The sequence below is a fragment of the Pseudopodoces humilis genome, chromosome 13 (assembly GCF_049639895.1).
Source record: "Pseudopodoces humilis isolate 2021_Gansu_Grassland_sample_001 chromosome 13, ASM4963989v1, whole genome shotgun sequence".
Classification (NCBI taxonomy): domain Eukaryota; kingdom Metazoa; phylum Chordata; class Aves; order Passeriformes; family Paridae; genus Pseudopodoces; species Pseudopodoces humilis.
Window position 1 is genome coordinate 14,724,694 of NC_142212.1, and position 15,192 is coordinate 14,739,885.

A 15,192-nucleotide genomic window follows, 5' to 3' on the forward strand; every position below is an offset into this window, starting at 1 on the left:
GGACATTAGGAGAAAGCCTTCACTCACTGAATGCAGCAGGAAATGTGTGCATTGAAGACTGGCAGGGGAGAAAATAGAGCCTGTAACCAGCACTGTTCATTTTCCCATATTCAAACACAAAAATTTACCTGGAAACTAAGCAAACATAACTAAATTTCACTACATTTACTTCTTAGAAAAGAGCTGGGGTGAGCAGCAGAACTCTTCCTCCTGGTAGATGTTTCATACCATAACTTTCCACTGGTGGCATCTTAAGCTGCCTCACCTGTACCTGCTCTTGGTATCTTGTCTGAAACCTGAGTGGTTCTCTAATGTATCCCATCTAGGCTCTTCTCCTGAATTATATACCTTCCTGAAGACATTTCCATGCACCTTTGGTGGTCACCCTCTAAAGTACCCTATTCTTGAGCTCTCCTGATGCCTTCATAACTGGCACACCTTCAGTCCTGCATCAGTCCTGCTCCTACTGTTGAATTGGTTAGATATCCTATACCTTAATGATTTAATTTTTAATTGTTTCTTTTATACAAAGTTATTACCCTACTCTTCTCTGATCCATTCTTCTTGAGGGCAAAGAAGAAAATTTGAAGGTCAACCCCCAGTGAAATTAATTTTCAACATCCATGGCACTTCTGTAATTGACTGCAGCTTTAATGAGAGCTCTTTTCCAGTGAATTGGTTAGGAGATCCTCAGGTTTCCTGATAATACACTTTATTAACAGGACCAGCCAAATGAGGAATGGAGTCCTTTTACTCATCTATTGATGCTAAGGATATTAAAATTGGTTTCCTTCCCCGTTAGCCCTTGCTCCCATACATAGGTTTTGGATAAGCCATCCTTGCAAGCCTGGACAATAATGAATATCCCTGAGCGATGCAATCACCCCCTCACCTCTGCTGCTGGAAAAATGGCCTTGATCCTCTGGGCATGGCCCATTCCACAGTCTGGATGAAGCAGGAACAGCAGTGCTATGAAGCACTTCCTTTCCTTCACAGAACTGAGCAGCTTCACACCCACAGGTGTCCTGGGGCCTGGCCCCTGCTTTCCTCCCACCACAGGGGCTGTGATAACACAAGATGGGGAGGAGGGCCTATTAGCACCACCTGGCAGGCTCAAACGACACTGTTTCCATGGTTATTTGTCACCATAGCTTTTTGTATGAAATATGTTATGCTTTTTTCTCATTGACACCTCAGGGGGACACTCCAGCCAGTAATGTTCCCTCCAGCATTCAATTATCCAAGTCAGTTACACAAGGCCTCACCTGCATTTTCTTTGTAAAACAAACCCCATGCTGGATTAGATTGACAAATCCAAGGGGTGACACAGCTTCTCAGCTGTGATTCAGCACGTTATTATGAACCAATATGCAAAGCTGGAGGTACATTCACGACATTGCACTGTTGGTGTCATCAGGCTCTGAACTAGGCCTTCAGATGAGACAAACTTTCCATGATGCTCAAAACCAGACCCACCATTTATTTTGTCCACCCTCCTGTGCTAAATTTTCCAAACTATCAGCATTTTGTCCATTATGAGTGGTCCAATATAAGTAACCAGCGTGTGAAGAGCTTGTTCAGCTGTTGTAGAAGCAGCCTAGGACATTTGTGATTTCAGAGGAGTCAGTCAGGAGTGTGGTACTTTGTATTTAGTGGGAAGATACAACGGTCCTAAGGGTTTCCTCACCCAAAAGTCCAGAAAATAATGACTAGTCACGTCCTCCAACTAGAGCACATCAACAAAGGGCAGCTGCTGAGGAAGAGCAGGAGAGCACACTGGCAGAGAATCTACAGCTGATTCCTCTCAGAGATGAAATCAAAGCAATTGAGTACAAACTTTCCTTTTTATGTTGTCATTTCTAGCCATGGCCATGGTTTTTTTCACATGGTTCACTCTGAGCAGATTGTCAGGTCAGTGCTTCCCCAGAGCAATACAGGCTGACCTCCAAGGGCCATTCTGGGGGATGTGCGAAACTGTGTGACTGGTGACACTTCAGCACATTTTATTGTTTGAAGAGCCCTATTTGGTGCATGTGCTTCAAATATACAACATGTAAACATTTGTTTGTACCTGACTTCTGTCTTCTGTAGTAGCTTTGTTCCTTAATTAACTCTGCAGACTGACACTGAGTGGTCTTTACAACAGTAACATCAGGGAGAAAAGTCACCCCTAGAGCCAATAACGCAATAGAAAATTCAAAATATTCATTCCAAGCAAAAAGAAGATTACCACCCAGCCTGGGAATAAAATCTCTGAAGCTCCTGCCCTCTAATGGATGTTATGAATCTGAATATGGCTTCTTGGAAATACTTAATAAATTTTTATAGAATGCCAGATATTCTCAGATGTATGCATTTCATTATTCTTCATTCAGTCTGACAAACAGCTTTCATTTCCACTGCACAAAGTCTATAAATATAGGAGTTGTTATAACCAGAAAAATATACTATTTTCTACATACTTACTTCTTTCCAGAAAAAAAAGTAGTTCTGGTGTCCAGCACTGATCTATACTGTAATTATCAAACCTGAAAACTGACAGTGGCACTATGTTGAACTGCTCAGTACTTTTTTTTTAATGTTCCAATATGTCACACTTGAAACATTTTTTTGAGCAGTTCAAGAGAGTACTTTTAATGGAGATGTTAATCACAGGCAGCATTTTACACTGACTGATGAAATAGCAAGACAATTTTGTGTTCTTCACTTAATTATCTGAAAGTCTCCAAAAGCAATTCTTGCATCCTGAAATACACTCGGAATCACTACCTTATCTGTACAAATCACCAGGAAAAATGTTACTGCATCCACTCTATGAGGAAGAAAAAAAACCAGACTCAAGTATTCTCTCTGCTCTAAATAATGAAGTGGAACCAACAGAATTGAGAGACTGGCAGGGAGGATGTTTCTCAGCACTGTTAGTGCAGCCAATAGGCTGCAGGTTTCCCAGCTATCCTGGTCCTTCAGCTGCTTTCAGCAGCTTCACACTCACATTCCATTAAAGGGGGGCAGTTAATTCTGTGAACTGTGTTGCTCTGAACATGACAGAAAACATAAAACCAACAGAAACACAACCGGATTCTAACTGAAGCATTTCCCTTCATGAATATAACAACTTTTACCAGTGACAGAAATTCTGCACGAGTAATGGCAGATTGTCGCTCTGCTGCAACCTCCTGCAAAACTATGCAGCAAAGCCAAAGCTGATGTTAGTCATATCTTTGCAGGAATCACTAGAGCTGAACAGGAGTATAAAACAAGGTGGAATTTGATTAGATACAAACAGATTTTCGTTTTACACAGACAAATCCTGCTTAAATTTATATCAGCACAACCCAGCAAATGTAACCACAGAAGCATGTGGCTCTGGTGGCACACACAGTGAGATTCATTCAGAAAGCTGCCCATAACTGAACAGGCTTGTCACGAGAGGCACAATCTCTACATGCTCAAGACCTACAGTATGTGTAACATTACACCCCGAATTGTTTTCTGAGCAGAGACATATTCTCCATGGGATAATCCAGTCCTGCAATTTAATTCTCTTAAAAACATATGCAAGGCACATTTAGGAGGATTTCAACTCCCTGTGCAGTAATAAGGATCGTATCCCTTTTTCAACCAGAGTATAGCATGCACACACGCTACTAAAATTTTACCATTAAATTACTTGCACCACATCTAATGACTCCATCTAAAAAGCCATTCCTAGAGGCTCCAAAAAATCTCTGTAGTACTCACAGGCCAGGAAGCACCCCAGATGAAGGGTTATTCTGCTGCAGCAGTGTTAGAGCTGTTGACTACTTTGCACCATGCTCTCCTGGGATGAATTCTGTCTAGGAAAAGCAAGCTCTTATCACCAATCCAGTTGGCTTTACTTCATTACTTGGAAAAACAGGTTCTCTGGTAGCAAACAGTCCTTATCTGTGCAGACTGTTAAGGGTGAAGAGCCATTCCCTTCTTGCAACATAGCTGGATATATCTGTTTAGAAGTATAAACCAACTTCAGGGACCCAGTAAGAGCTTGTAGGAGGACCCAGAGTCTCTCAGAGTCTGCTGGAGTGACAGCAGATTTCCCTCTCTCCCAGGGGCTGGCTGTTCTGCCTCCACTTCTAATGCAGCACACTGGAAAGGAGAGAACTAGAGCAGACCCCAATTTCAGACCCCTCAGAGAAGCCAAGAATACTACAACTTCTTTTAAACTGAAGAACTCCTCTAACCCTTTTATCCAAATAATACAGAGAGCCACAGATATTTAAGAATTGTCTTCTGAAGCTCCTGCTTAAATAAAAAGGGATAAGAACAAAGAAGCCAACACATGGTGTCTAAATACTGAATTCCTGGATTGTATCCCATCAAGTATAGCCCTGGGTAGAGTTACATACATTGTTTTCACCAAATCAACATGGCATGATTTAAAGTAGGTATTACAATTTCACCATTTATCATCCCAAAGGCAGAGTGGCAAATAGAACTGTTGTAACAGCAAATCTGAGGCAGCAAGAACCTTAGCCTGGTTGGAAAGACTACAATTCTTTTTAGCTCTGGCTGAAAAACCTATATACAGGGTATCTGCCTTAAAGACCAATTCTTTATCAATCTAAAACCAATGGTAGAAAACTAGAGGGTACAAGATGTAGGGGACAGTCACAATGAGTTGCACTTCTCTCACAACTTATCCAGGGCTCTTTTAGGCAGCAAGGAGACTGCCAAAATGAGTGTCTGGAATGATTCTGCCCTCAAGTCCCCCAAGCCCTCTTCCCCAATAGGTCTAAGTGAATAGAAAAGCAGTAACACATTTAGAGTCAGGGTTGTGCATTTCACAAGATGCTTCCTGCTCCCATGAAACTTTAGCTGATACCTTGTGGAGAGAGGACACAAGAACCTTGCAAGGGACTGACTCACAGAGCCACCTCCTTAAAACATCTGCCCTTTGTTAGACCTTCAGCCAATGTAATTATGACCCCCAGTGCAAGCCTCAGGAGGAAAGCCACAAACCAGAGGGGGAATGAACTAGCAGCATTTTAGAGTCAAGGTCACACCTAAGAAATGCCCACAGAAAATCAAAGCAGTAACAAAAAACAATGTTTGGGTCAATGTGCCCTTGTTGCAAATAATCTGTGCTCCAGCTTGTCCTGCAATATTGTTGGGATTCCCAGATGTGACTGCAACCAGAAACAGCCATGAACCATCCTCCCTGCAGTCATGACATATCTCCTGATGTTCCAGAGATATCAGGTGGAACCAAAGACAGGAAAATGGAATTAATACCAAAATACACCCCCTGAGGATCATTTGTTTTTCCACAAGTATGTTAAGAACATGAAATAGGAAACTCTTCAACAAAATTAATCTTTGTCTTTCTATGCTGAATGCAAGAAAAAAAACTTACAAAATGAGTTTTTGCTGAAACAAGAGACATCCTGTCACTAGTCCATAACTTCATCTGATTTAAACTATAAGCATAAAAGTAGCATGGCTATTTAGTTCCAAGAATCATGTTTCAGTCTTGGGATGTTTTCTTCTGTGGACTAACATACCTTCTTACATCTCAAAAAGTAAATATACCATTAGTGTGATGTCAGAAAATGCACTTATCAAATAATTCTCAGAAGGTCTCAGTAACAATGCAGGAGCTGAAATGTCAACGATTTACAACAGCTCAGAAAAGAACCTTTGGCATTTGGTCAATAGAAACCACAACAGAGAAATGGCAATGGAGAAGCATTGTTAATTACTAAAAATAACAGAGTCCAACATCGATAAAGACTGGCTACTCCTCTAAGAGAAATAGTTGAAGATAACCAACTTCTAGGCAAAAAAAGCATCCATCGTAACTGAAAGAGAACTGACAATTCCCTGCTTTACTCCATCACTGCTCCTTTTCAGTAAGCTGCTGCCTTGACAGAAGACAGTCATTTCTGGCATCAGCTATGAATGAGCTAACTCGTTATCAGCAACATTACAACTTCCTGTGCTTAGGAACAAATTGTCTCAAAAAAAGAATTCCTGTGCCTCTTCTCCCTCCTCAAAACTGCCACCTGGGCTTAGCCAGCACAACAAATGCTGATGCTGGCACCTTCATTTGGAAGAGAAACAGCACAGGTGGCAGTAGGGGTGAGAAGAACAGCAGATGTGGAAACAGACTCCAGACCCAGAAGGGGGATGAAGAACCCTTCCCACCTCCCGAGTCCATTGTTAGCAGAGCCAGAGGGGCCTGATGATGATTGAATCCCACAGAAAACAAAGGCTTGGGCTTCTTAGAATTTTTTAAATTGGAAAAGACCTTTAAAATCATCAAGTCCAACCATCAAACACAAGTCCTACTTCAACACAAGTTGAAAATCAAATCAACAACGAGTCTCACATTATTTCTCAGTTTAAGCAGCATCATTATTACCTGGAGCCACTGTGTTAATTGTGTGTAAACCAAAGCATCCAAGGAGAACCTCAGCCTGGTTTTGGAAGCAGGGAATAGGGATAGGAAAAAACAGGAGATAGACACTGCTTGGTGCTGAAGCACATCTCTTAGCGTGACTTGATCTTCACTGGCCAGGTTTTACTGTAAGCAGCAGAAACATCCAACCATTCAGTGCCCTCTGAATATTACTTTAAACATTTTAGTGTGTAAAAAGCTTTCAACACTAAACACCTGCTTTGCTGGAGCTGCAATGGGCTTCCCACCCAGCACAGGTAATATCACCCTTGAAAGCAATGAACACACCTCAACCATATCCTAAACCAGTTTTGTCTTTTTCTTGGTAGCTCTCCCATGAAGTTCACACAAGGAAGATTCCCTGAGCTGGAATCAAAGAAAAGATACAATTAATAAGCTGCCTTTTACTATTGGTTCAGAGTGTAAGCTGCCTTTGTAAGATGTCCATCTTTACACCAGTAGGAGAGCACCAAATCAGGAGGAAGAGTTCTCCAAGGGTATGGTGCTGCAGGAGCCCTGCACTAAAGTGCACTATCTAAAGTCAGCTCTGGCTGGTAGAAAACAACCTATCTCACACGGTTCCCAGCTCATTGATTTCACCAAGGCACTCTCACAGCCAGAGGGCCTGAGGAACAGATGGCTCAAGTGCAATGCTGCAGACCTGTGGCTGAGCAACACACAGTAGCTTTCAGTCCTGGTGTGATCACTGCACATGGAAAAAATCACCCCTTGCTCCAGCCTGTTTGTTTCAGCTGACTTTCACAGTGAGATGAAGCTGATCTCAAAGCAAATCAGCCATTTTTGTCTAAATCCTTTGAAAACCCAAATCCATGTTTTCCTCATAAAAGAGATCTCTCTCAGATTCAGCAATAGCACATACAAAGAACTCACAGAAGTCAGGCCAGAAACAGAGGGAAGGGAGCAGAAATTACATTTACAAAGCAGGAAGCAGACATTTCTGCAATGGTTCTGCTCAGCCACCGGAGCGCCTCAGGGAGGATTACACAAGAAATAAACTCTCTGCTCAAAGTATGTAAACTGATAAAACAGCCTTGCTTTGATGCTTGCTCTGCAAGAAGCATTTCAGCTGAATCAGTAACAATGCTTGTTCTTCACTGCAGTGACACTGCAGCAGTTGCAGAAATATATTCACATTTTAACTGTGGTGTTTATTCCAGGAAGTGCAAAGTTTGTGGTGCTTGATCTCTGAGGGAACATTGCTGCAACCACTCAGGCTTTGTCATGGGACTGATGATAAAAGATTCAGCCTTCTGTAAAAAATGGTATGCTGGATTTATGTGCATATTGCATTTCTCCTGTAAGAATGCCTGACTTTTTATGGAAACCACAGAGAGATCCAGGTGGAGAAGTGTTCAGGATATGACAACCACCTATTGCAGATTAGATCAGAAAGGGAAACAGCAGCTGAGCTTAATACATGGAGAAAGAGTCAAGTTTAGTTTATGGTCTTTTCAGAGCAGCCAAAAAATGATTTGTTTTAGAGTCCTAGTGCATCACTGGTAGTTTTGCAGTGCCAAAGCTTTTAAATTTGGCAAAATGAAACCAGTAGGGAATATAGAGCTGTGGATGAATATCAAAACAGGGAGGGTAGGCAGGCAGAGGATATGCTGCATTTTTGAGTGCTCTGGTTTTTGAGCAAACCTGGGTTCTGTTATGTTCATCTCCCATTTAGCACTTTTTAAATGAAATACAAGTCCTTAGCTGTGTCCCAGGTTTTGTATATCAGCAGTTATCCCAGAGGCAGGGCAAACAAAAGTCTGTTTTTATAATAGAAGGTTTCATTTAAATAAAACAAAAACAACAGTTTTAAGACAAGAGATATCTCAAAACCTCTATCACACTCAGTATGTGCAGTATTTGGATTTATTCAATCTGAAAAAGGGCTGTTTCCAATTACCACAGTGTATATCCAGACAGAAAATACCTAACCTGCTTTTCCTGCGGGCCTTCTGTGTTTTCCTTTTTCTGCCTCACTACTCCTGTCCTCACGCTCCTTTTGCTGGAGGCTGCAAGACCCCTTTTGTCATTTGGCACTTCCACTCTGAGGTGACAGCACCCTATGAAGAACCAGCCCCCACAGCTTCATTGGGGCAGCCAGCAGATCCCACTGCCACACCCTCAGTGATCCCAGTCCCGAGGACTCCTTGTTCCCCCTGAAACACTGCCACAGTTTCCATGGCACCATAGAAAAGACATGTATTTTTTAAATCCCTAAGAGGTGCAGATATTTGGGTGGTTCTTAAAACTTAGCCATCCTCCTCAGATGTTCTGAGCCTACCACATTATCCACTTTCCTCTCCATATCTGAAATACTTTTGCAAAAGTTCCTCTGACAATGGATCTGATGTGATCCATCATGCAGCAGCAAGAGATGTCAGCTGAAGGAAAACCTGCACAGGAAAACCTCAGAAGGACTGAGCACAGTGGCAAAGCTCTCAGTGTAAGCTCCTATTTCTTTGTCTGTAAACAAAACCATCAAAGGGCTCACAGCATTCACATTTTGACTTTTGTAAAGGTGTTTCACACTACCACATGCTTAAAAAGTCATTAGAAAGAAGATAGAGGCATGGCCCTGTGACATTGTGCAATGCTCTATTTGGGGAGCAGTGCCCAAAAGAAGTTTTAGTTACACTATATTTCAGTAGTTTTCATTTAAAGTTCTCCATAACTTTCATCTGGGAAAAAAAATTGAAGAAAAATTTTATAAGTTCTGATTGCTGCGCTAAAATGCAGAGTCAAATTTCAGGTATTTTTTCCTTCTCCTTGCTCCATTATCATCAGTGTTCCCAGCAGACTGAAATAGCAACAATAATCTCTCACTCTCTCTCCCCTTAGTTTTGATCTTTACATTTTGTAAGGCAATAGCTACAAACTCCACATTCACCAACCATTCCTTTACTAGTGATGACACAGACCTCAAGAACACATGTTCTCTTCCTTCATGCTGGTAGGAAAGAACTGCTGTCACTGATGACTCCAGGGTGACCTTTCTAATCCCAGACAAATTGTTTAGGATGGTTTTTTTGTGGTAAGCTTCTCCCTGTTCCATTTGGGCCTCTCCTTAGATCTCCCTTTGCTCCAGTACATAGAAATAAGTCACAGAATCTTGTGAGCTGTCAAGAGGCACTGCTCAGCAGTCTGATGCTGCTCAGTAAGTGCAGAGTCATAGGCTCTCTCCAAAGAAGTTTGCCAATTTTTATTACGCAGGAATTGGGTAAGTAAACACGTAAGACCTCAGCAAGTCATTAGAAAGTACATGGTCAAACTGGATCTGTGCTGTTTAATCTGGGAGGGAAGCTTTCTTTCCCCTCTCAGTGAAGCAAGGGTCACCTCCCTTGGGGTAGGATGTAACAAGTACTGCCAAGACATCCATGGGAATTGCATCAGTTGGACGGGTGTACAGCACAGGGAACAGACTCTGAACACCAGTTCTGCATTTCCCTTTTGCGTTTCAGTAATATGGTTACTGCTTACATTTTAGGGGTTTTTCCCAAATGTTTGTCAGTGCATTTGTCACAGCTGTTAAATAATATTATTTGAAGGTCAGTTAGATAACACACTTTCTGATGTCACTCATATCCAATTTGTCTCTCTAATTCAAGTAGGGATAAGGGTCCACTCCACTGGCCACTGCCTTGAAACCAACCAAAAACCTAGCTGTAAAAGATGTGCAGCCTGCACAGAGCTAATAGGGTGGTTATGTCCCATTCATAGACAAAATAGTCTTCCCTCTTTTGATGCCCTGCCTCCCTACAGGACACATCAGCTCCTCTCCTCCAAGGATACACAGCAGCTAGATTCCCAAAAAGCAGGTCACTATAGTACATATACAGCATCCCACATCAGCTGCTCTAGTTCCTTACAGATCATCTTTGTATTGAATTGCAGGTCAGTTTCTGAACTCACATTTGAGATAAAAAATAGGGAACCTAAACCACCACCATACTTCCCAAATACCCCCCACCCTTCTCTCCACCAGGAAAGCAACAGGCAGCTGCTAGCAATGAAGTGTTTCCAAGGAAATGAGTTCTGAGCTGCTCTGCTGTTACACAAGATGTGCAGCTACTTAAAATGCAGGGTTACATACACTAGAACATTCTGTACATTAAAATCACTCCTTCTACAACTCTGACAAGATTTTCATGCTGTCAATCCTGCATGCACAATTCAAATGCAACAGCCTTGCAGGGGAGCGGATATCCATGCACTTGGAAGTTCCACTCATCTCCACACACCCAGCTTGGGATGGAGGGTGAAGTGGCATTCTGCCTCGTACAGCTGCTTCCTGATATTCACAGGACTTTCCTCTGCTATTAGTATGTTCATGCAAGGAGCAGAAGAAATACATTACCCTTTGCTGAGAGGGTGCTCCAGCAAACTGCTGCTATTTTGAATGGCACAGACCTCTGAAGGATTCTGGGAATATGGAAGCTCGAGAGAATTTGCTTTCTACACATTGCTGGCACAGCCAATGCAGCCTTCCAAGTCCCATAACAACCCGTCCTCCCTAGATAATCTGTTTTCCCAAACATTTAGCCATCTCAAGGCCCTGCTTGGATCTCTGTGAATGTTTATGACACTGCTAAGTCACTCCTCTGTGATGCTGCCCGAGTGCTTGCCTAATGCCTGACTCCTGAAAAAACATGGCTGTTTATAAAAGCTTTAAATGTTGCACATAGTGACGGGACACAGCAGATTCAGCACACTGTGTCCAAAGCTCTGCTCTTAAAAATAGCCTGGACTGCATCACTGCATTTGTTCCAATCTAGAGAATTCATGTACTCTCTCTAGTGCCACTAGTAAATAACTGTTTAATATAATGAGTGTCAGAATAATTTAATTTATCTAGAGTTTTTGATGTAGTTTTTAACTCTTTGCTGCCTCATACCAGCCACTCCTTTATAAAAGACTATTAACAGAAGAATTAAAGGAAAACAATGTTCTTCTAGACACCTTTCTGGGTCTTTACATGTTTATCAGTGACTTCTTCCCACTACCATTTAGAGCCACGTAACAGCTTGAGTGAACCTTCAGACCAGCATATCCACATCTGCTCTGATTCCAAGGATCTTTAGGGAGCCCCAGTTGAGGAAAGTCCACCAATCCTTGCTTCTCTCACCAGGCGTTGCTCTATCTTTATACTGCAAGAAGAAAAGCAAACATGCTCTTTCTGTCTCTTCAGAAACACCATGTGGCAATTGTTTGTTTTTCTGGACCATATGGAATTCTTTTCCTTATTTATGTATTTCGGAATGACCTCTTAGCAATAGCTGTTCAAGGGTTACACTCCTAAGACAGCAGCTATGTAATTTCATTTCTAGGTTTGCAGGAAACCAGCACTGACATAGAAAGAGCACAGTTCAGTATTTATGAAGTGCTGCCTTCCCATAAAGGGTGAGAACCTGGTTATCATCATAACTGTTCATCAAATTCAGAACACAGGTGCTACAGGTGAACAGTAATTAATCCAGAACAGTATAGTATTTAAAAACTGACATCTGTGGGGCCAGACCTATGTCCTTGCATGATAATCTTAAGCACACCAGAGTCATTGGAAGGGCTGGAGGATTCAAGAGATTTTGGATCACACCTGAACAGTGCAGTGAGTGGAAGTCCTAGGGAGCTGCAGGAAATAAAGGCCATTAATAAAATACAGTGCACTAGCACAATGAACCCTCAATCTGAAAGGTGCCACAGCATGTGTCACGAGAAAACTTATTTCTGTATCCCTCAAAGAGGTTCTGAAAACTAGTGCAAAACAGAGTTGTCACAACTCCTTTGTTATTAGCCCTTATTAATCTTTCAGGGAGAAGAGAACATTTATCCCCTTGGTAGATCTGCATGAAAATATATGTTTAAACCAAGTTGCAACAGGGTTCAATTCATTGTCAATATTTTGGACAGATGAAAGGAATATTTGTGCTGCAAACTAGCTAGTGGCAAACACACATCATGGGTGGTTTTTTTCCTAACTCTTTCTAAGGCACATTCCATCTTTTTCTGATACCTTCATCTTTACCTCTGGTATTGATATCTCACATTCAAATGAGCTAGATATTTGACTGACTTTGTAGAGCCACTGTTTATCCTTATTGTCTTTTTTCCCTTTCTAAACCTAGCAGCTCTCCTACAGCCTTTCCATGAAAATGTCTTCAGAAAAGGCAAACTAAATTTTTTTTTTTGACCTTCAGCTCCTGCCTGGACTGCCTTTGGTGTGGAAAGGGGTGACCAGTGAGAGATACCCTTAAAAACATTAGGCTCCCTGAGACTGGCAGAATTACTGATATGATATTCAAACCTACAACAGCAGGAGATGCCTGAAAAGCATCAGCCCTTCCTTTTGGTCAGGAACCTGAGGCAGGGCAGATGAGTTTAGTAAAAACTGTGATTTAGAGGAATATTAACCTTGAGTTCTACACATCAAAGTATAACCAGCAATGAATATTACAGATTATAAGGTATCCCTTTCATCTCACGGCAAGGAAAGAAAACTCACAGTGAATGAGACAGGTCTGCTAGTCCAGGACAGCAACCAGATATCCTGCTCCTAATCTAATCTGTAGAGTCTCTCTTACAATTTGGGACTCCTTGAACAATTCTGTGATGCTATCTATACTATCCCCCACATGCCATATATTTTGTTTCTTAACTGAATGAGGACTACCAGTGCAAACACCAATATTTGCACCTTCTGTTCCTTCACCCACTTCCTCTATAGATTTGCCAGAAGGTTCAGTTTTATGTGTCCTCCAGAAAGCTCCATGAACCTGCCCTGCCTAAATGGCCCAAAAGCACTCACACACCTTTGTGCATTCTGGTAGGTAAAGCATTCTGGTAGAGGTGTAGGAGGAAAAAGGGATGCAGATGGGTTCATTAGCAGAGCTGCAAGGCTAACCCAGCACTCTCAGACAGGACTTCTAGCTTAGGCTTTGCTGATATTTTTGGGGAGCTGACCCACCTTCAGATTCCTTTCCTTGATGTTCTTTCAGAAGGAACATAAAGTCTTAAAGCAGCCTCTCTCAGCAGAAAGAAGGAAGGCATGGAAGCAGCACAGCACTGGAGCTGCATGGGGCTGAGCCCAGTCCCTGATCTGAGACATTTACTCTAAGCCAACTGATGGACTCTGCAGTTTGTGTCTCCATGTGTGCAGACACAGAGGCAAAAGCCATATTCACAGACATTTTAATTTTCTTAAAAGGTTGCTTTGCAGACAGCTGCTTCTGTAAAGTAATTATCTGGAGATTTTCAGAAAAGGCCAGCTCCCATGAGTGTTTGTCTAGTGGCTACCTCATGCCTGTGAAAACTTCCTATCTCTCCTCAGTGTCTGCAAAACACAATTTTGTATTAGAGTCCTAAACAGCAGCGATCACCCTTGCTCTGGCAGTAATACAGCTCTTACAGAAATCTTTGTCTCCTCACTCAGGTTTCCTCCCATGGAGCTATTTCTTTAATACCAGTATCTGCACAATGCTTCCAGAACTTGTGCTGCTATAAAAACCTTACTTCAAACCAGCTGACTCTTACTTTCTGATATCTGGGGCTTATAATGGATGGGATACATGCCAGGGTGAACAATAGGAGAAAATGAAAGATGAAATTATTAGGCAGGAGTTAAACAGGAGATGAAATAACTCTGAAATGTTTTAGATAGAAGAGACCCTTTCTTTTTGAAAAAAGAACAGGATTCTTATTCTGCATGGGGAAAATTCTTGCAGATAAAGAGACAATTGCTATCCTCTTCCAATCCTCAATTCACCCCAACATATTTTAAGGATCATTTCTATTCTTGCACACCCACTACATTGTTTTTATATTACCTATGATCCAGCAGCATCAATTAGAGCAATGTTAGATAGCTGCAGGACAGAAAAACCGTACTTGGTAAGGGAAAACCTTTTAGAACAAAAGCCAAAGCTGGCAGCCACAAACTTCCCTGGTTTAATCCCAGACTAAACTGCACACAATTCAAGCTGACCTGGTACAAAGGGAGGGATGCACAAGCAGCAGCCTTCACTCACCATCCTGCTGAAGAAGATGATGCTGGCAGTGCCACACACATTCTCACCTCCTCCCCAGCTTCCTCAGAGTGAAGGAATTACATCCACCTGCCTTCTTTCTTGTTCTGTTTAAAACCTGTTGATCAGGCTGGGGAGAGCAGGTGGTCATTGGGCACTCAGGAGAATTTCCTGTGGCCCCTTTTCTTATCAGCATCTGATGGCTTTGGGAGAGGAATTAACTCAAGCAGCTTCAGCTGAGGAGCCAGCTCAGCTCCTCAGGCTGCAAAAACACACATTTTCAGAACAAACTAAGACAAAAACCAGTGGTCTACATGCCCAGGGAAGTGGTGGTGTCACCATGCCTGGAGGGATTTAAAAGATACGTAGATGTGGCACCTGGGGAAGTGGTTTAATGGCTTGGCAGTGCTTTGTTAATGGCTGGACTTGGTGTTCTTATGGGTCTTTTCCAATCTAAATGATTTTATGCACAGGGGGAAGGAAAACTACACCAAAAGCTTTCACAGATTTTTAGTGTGAGCAACTGCCTCAAAATGAGACCCAAAACTGGACCTTTTTTGGTCAGGTTCATTTAAAATATGAACACAAGTTTAGGTGCAAAACTTGTAATTTTTTTTAGCTGAAACTTCAGGTCAGAATGAAGCATTTCTCAAACATCCAGCAGATCAGCTATTTTACTTCTTATGCTATTTTTCATACCGAGCTATTGATTTTGTTTGG

The 15,192-nt window shown here is 42.0% G+C and overlaps 1 long non-coding RNA gene across 3 annotated transcripts in view; it reads right to left on the reverse strand.

Annotated features, from left to right (window-relative positions):
• LOC148183234 (uncharacterized) overlaps positions 1 to 14,599 on the reverse strand; it is a 57,364-nt gene extending 42,765 nt beyond the window's left edge. For 2 of the 3 annotated variants that reach the window (XR_015773678.1, XR_015773677.1), the window contains exon 1: positions 14,476 to 14,563. This is a non-coding gene — a long non-coding RNA (uncharacterized LOC148183234). Of the gene's footprint in view, positions 1 to 14,475 lie in introns of all 3 variants that reach the window. The other variant, XR_015773676.1, reaches the window with a different exon arrangement.
• Between the last annotated feature and the right edge of the window lie 593 nt (positions 14,600 to 15,192).